Consider the following 5509-nt stretch of genomic DNA (forward strand, 5'->3'; position numbering starts at 1 on the left):
CGACAGCCAAGGCAAAAGCACGGACTCAGAGCGCGAGCGGCGTTCAGAAGAGGACGACCCACTAGAAGCTGCTGGAGAGCGCAACCCATTAAACAGTGCCAAGGCTTCGCCACACTAATATTACATTACTAATATTGTTAACTTGTCAACCAGAACTTTTCTTTGAAAAATTAAGATTTTGTGGAATTAGAGGCGCAGTACATTCTTTATACTTATCGTATTTGTATTTGCAACAGTGCTTGGACGCCCCTTCGGCGCCTCCAAGTAAATACACCTGCGCAAACGGTGTAAGCACAAATTTTCTTTTAAAAATGTGGGTGATTATGGCGTTAAAGCACACTGCATTGACTCCTTCCGCATTCGTCGAGAGCTGCTTATGACTCGCCGGAATTTTCTGGGTCATGAACACAGCAGCTGCTCGTAAGACGATGCAACAAATGTCCGCCGCGGCGGTGTAGCCGTTACGGTGCTCCCCTGCTAACCCGAGGGTCGCGGGTTCGATCCCGGTTGCGGCGGTCATATTTCGATGGAGGCGATATACTAGAGGCCCGTGTACTGTGCGATGTCAGTGCATATTAAAGAACACCAGATGGTCGAAATTTCCGCAGGCCTTCACTACGGCATCCTTCAGTCCTATCCTGGTTTTGCGAAGAAAAACCACAGATGTTACAATTTGGGATGCAAGTAATAGCGCGAAAATGACCCATCACATAATAACCGCTTATTCGCAACTACGTAAAAAATAAGAAAATAAACTAGTTTCAATACGGCCAATTTTTGGCAATACCTCGCCATTCGTCGAAAATGTTTAATCTGCCAAGAAATCGCCTTCCTGAGAAAGAGGGAGAGTGAAATAAACAGCGCTCCGCATCGATGCTTCTTAGCTGTCGGAGTTGTAATTTGCGCTGCACAAATTATTTCAAGACGAATCAACGTAAACTATCCCGGTTGTCTATTCAGTCTCCCTAGTCCAGGAAACCTTGACCATTTCCCTGGCCTGGTAGATAGGGCCGTAACTAGGGGGGAGGGGGGAGCTGAGGAAGTTATGCCCTCCCCCCTCCCGAAATTTCTGTATGATTTATCTTGCCGCGTGATACTAAAATATTTACCCGCCTTCACCAGTTGCCAACCCCGCCTCCCCTCCCCACGAAAAAAATTCGTGGGCAAGGCCCTGCTGGTATATCAAGTTTCGGCGCAAGATTGAAAGCTGGCCTTCAGATCGTGCTAGAGCCCACGGCTCCATTGATCGATTTATTGCAAGATGACGCGATCCCTGCAAGCTACCATATTGTCACGTGGTCGTGATGTTGAAGGCAGCAGTCACTGGTTCAAGCCACATATTTTTATTTGGGCGAACTTCTGCTCGCTGAACGAGAAGTCAAACTACAACCGATACATGCTGTACACTGATAGCGGCGAATAATTTGATCTGCGGTGAGGTGCGTGGGTATTTTTACAAGCGGCTTGGAACATTGCAGCCCTATTGCTGATAGTCGCGTAAGCACTCAAATAAACAGCACTATTCGCGTCCTGCACTTAATCTTAACAGAATGACCTCCGGCAATCCCGAAGCTTCTCAAGCATTGCGGCGCGGTCTGCGCCGAGCATTGCTAACAGTCTTTGTGGGTGTAACCCGAACACATAATGTGAAACCACTTAACACGCGTGGCAATATGATAAGCAAGGCCAAGTTGGTTAATCGGAGACTATATATATAGCGGAAAGTTTTTTTAGGTCTCCCATTTCGACCTGACTAAATTTTCAACGCTTCTGCACACTCACTGACTCGCAACAGCTTGGATATAGAGCAGCGGTGATGCTATTCCTTTTCGATGAAAGAAAATGAATTTCTTCAAAAAGCAGGAGCGTGTAATCGGTCCGTAAAACGTTCACTGTTTTCTGCCCGTATTTGCGACATCGATGATATACACCTCAGGCCAGGCAGCTCAAAATGAAAGCGGGGCAGAGTGTTCCAACGTTATAGAGTCCCTGCTCAGCGATAACCTCCTCTGCAATGCTGGAGCGCCAGGTGCGAAAGCGCCGCATAGGCGGATTGCATCACAGGCCGTGAGGGACGATCTTCACAGCAGAAGCGTTGGACAATTTTCACTGTATAATTACGTGATTGCTGTGTTGAAGCAAAACTTCACCTTACTTGATTTCCCACTGTGCAGCCGACATTAACCACTCTCAAAAGTGGCGGGGGCTCCCCCCCCCCCCATAACTTTTCTCAGTGCCGGGGGGTTATTCGCTTGCCACGCTTCGCGCGCCCAGTGGGCGCCTCAACCGTGTCGGGAGGAAAGTGGCGTCCATCCGCGTAACATGGTCGTTTAAAACTCTCATAGAATGCTTACTGCAAGTGCAGTTGAGAAGTGCCCACTACGCCGTAATTCATTTTGCGAGGCACTAATGAATGCACTAGGCGTCCACAAGGCAATACGAGCACAACGCGCGTGCGCCCTTTGTTCATGCTTTTGCAGTTGATGATGGCGACATACTCTGCCTGAAAGGTTTGTAATGGGCGGGTCTTTGAACAACCCTCTCGTTTCGTAATTGACATGGTGTGGCGCCTCGTACGATTGGACATTTTCACCACGCAATGATATGTTAAAGCAAAGACTCGTTCATCCATGGCAGCAAGAAGCCAGTAACAAAAATAAAACTTCCCATGTAAGCCAGCCAGCGAACAATCCGTCTGGCTTTGTTATCCTAGTGGTTGCAACAATAGGACTCCTCTAATAAGCTTGATAAGGTGTAAGCCATTATTTAGCGAATATAGGACATCTCGTCACAGAGAATGCTTTCTTGAAGTTATATTATGCTGAATCAGAATTGCGCGCACACACCTCACACGTGATTTGTTTCTTAGAAAGGAAGCACAAATGAGGAAAATGAGCGGAACCGTCAACAGTCATAAATAGCCCAATCACTTAGCCCGATATTGTAATGCAAACACAGAGTTATATTGGCGAAGTGTACTACGAACACACACCTTTGCACCACAGTCCTATTCCGGATATTGATGCACTTATTTCTTTACGCAATCTTCACCGCGTGTGTAGCAGAAACTGGCTTTTGAATTCAGCTTGATAACAATGCAGCTTTTACTCATTATTATTTAAGACCTTGCGGCTGCTCGTATAGCATATCCATAATTGCTTGTGCACCATAACAGGTGCTTTAACAATCAAAGTCAAACCTCAATTTGCCCATTAATTTTTATTCGACTGAAGTCCAACAACTAGACACAATCATAGAAAGGTACTTACAGAATCTTTGAGAGGTAACGTGGCTGCCAAACGCTCGTGTGAGACATATTAAATAAAGGGGTGTTCAGAATTCATTGTTTTCAATTACGGCACATCTAATCGTAGGTGTTCACCCTAGTCAAGAGTAAAGGATGCCATAACCTCAAAAGCAGTGACCCTTAATTGTGAAACGAACATGGCAAATATGCCTCCTCTCGCTATGTGGAGGACATTTCACAGTCGACTTTTCAATGGCGCTTTATTGGACTTGTGAAGTACTACCGCTCTTAAACACTTGTGTGAAATAGTTCGACTCACAAGATATGTTCAGAAATGTTGAAGTGTTCAAGTTGCTATTCTGTCAAGGGTTCACATGATTCACAGTTAAGGTGTGGCCACGGAGAAAGAAAGACAGGAGGAAAAACTCCGGGCCGGCGCCAGCGCGAGCGTGCGCCGCGATACCGTCACCATGAGAGAGGAGGTTGGCGAACTAGTGGCGAACGTGCGCGCAGCGCGCCGTGTGGTGACGCAAGGAACTACGTGTTTTCCCCCGCGGTAGGAGAGCGCGCGCGCCCGCGGTCTCCGACGGCGCCCGGGTGTCGTCTGCTACATCTGCGATTGGCCGACTGCACTACGCTACCGGATGCAGCCATAACAGTTTATCGTCAGCGTGGTTTGCCGCAAGGAAATAAGGCGCGTGTAGAGCACCTCACTGGCAATATGTCTTATCATTTCTATTTTAGATCAGATGCTTTTCAGGCCACAACGATAGAAAGAAACTGGGAAACTTCGAAAAGCAGACGATCTGCATTCGTAGTCGGGCGCGTGCCGAAAATCACGCAGATTCTTCGACATAAACCACGCAAGTTCTTCGATATAATAGAAGGCGAGTATTTCTTCTATCTGATTAGCATGCACCATAAAATAACGTCGATAACTGCGATTCAGAGCTATTGCGCGCAGAAAGAAAACGTACATTTCCGGAGCACGTTTGGGCACACGTGAACCGACGGACCAGCAGAGCAACGACTGCCGCTCGCTTCGAGCAGTGAGAATCAATACTTCGTAAGTACGCCAGTTTCTGGGCTGCTACTCTACGATGTAAGTGTTAGCATTGTAAGCATTTGCTAATAATCGACAATGAGGCGCATATGGTTCGTCCCCAACTTTCAATAAGTATACAAGTCCTGCGCGGAAAACGTTCGAACTTCAAACGCTCCATCTGACCATGAACGCGCGCAAGAATGGCCAAGAGGGTGGAAGGGAGGATCGAGAACTGACAACAAGCGACTACGTCGACGAAAAGAACTTTCTAAGCAGAATGGTCAGCAGGTGTAATACTACGCTGAGCTCGGTTGCTCAGGTATCCTCGGCTAGACGAAGTGGCTCGTTCAAAGTGGCACTTGATATTTTTTTAGGAGGTTTCACCTGATTTGTGCCCAACAAAGAAACCAAGAACCGGCCGGGAGATCTCTGAAATTACCGATAAAAGCAGCGCTAAACGAGCGAAGGTGAAGAGTGCTTGTTACGAGTCAGAAGTCGTCGGTAAACATAGTAACAACCTCCAAACTGATTTAAACTTGCAGGTAAGCTCCGTGAGAATTAAGTGTGGCTCGCAGCTTTTTATTGCTTTCTTGTAGCAAGAAACTCCGTTACTCACGTTTTTTTTCTTCATTAGCGTATATTTCGCGCCAGTTTCACACACATTATATGTTTGCTAAAGCATGCGAAGGTGAGAAAATTAAACGAACCGCTCTAAAAATTGTGGACAGCTTCGTGAAATTGTCGCGGTCGGTTGTTATCTCTGCCACGGCGCTCCAGCCAGCTTAGCGAAAAAACGCCGTAACATTTGCCGTCTCGTGTACCGACGGGCGTTGTATTTCAGTAGTTACCTAAGCTAGGGCGGCGCTCAAGCACCGAGCAGCGGCGCGCAAGCAGACGACAAGAGCGGGCTGAACGCCTTCCGCGTCTGCCGCTCCGGCGGAGCAGTTCGGCCGCGGTTCTGTAGGTGGCGCTGTCACGACGTTCGTCGCCGCTCTCCGGCGTGACACTATCGCGGCGCGAAAAGCAGCCGAGTTTCCCTCCTGTCTATTCTTTCTCCGTGGGTGTGGCACACCTTTCTTTGGTAAAAAAAATTTGATTTTGGGATCTTGAATCGTTTGTTAAAGAACTTTTTTATCTATCTGAAAATTCCTCACACTTGGGAACTCACGGTTTAAAAAAATATTTTTCGGTCCTTTTACTTCGACACGTTGACAGGA

Source organism: Rhipicephalus sanguineus, unplaced genomic scaffold (assembly GCF_013339695.2).
Source record: "Rhipicephalus sanguineus isolate Rsan-2018 unplaced genomic scaffold, BIME_Rsan_1.4 Seq975, whole genome shotgun sequence".
Taxonomy (NCBI): domain Eukaryota; kingdom Metazoa; phylum Arthropoda; class Arachnida; order Ixodida; family Ixodidae; genus Rhipicephalus; species Rhipicephalus sanguineus.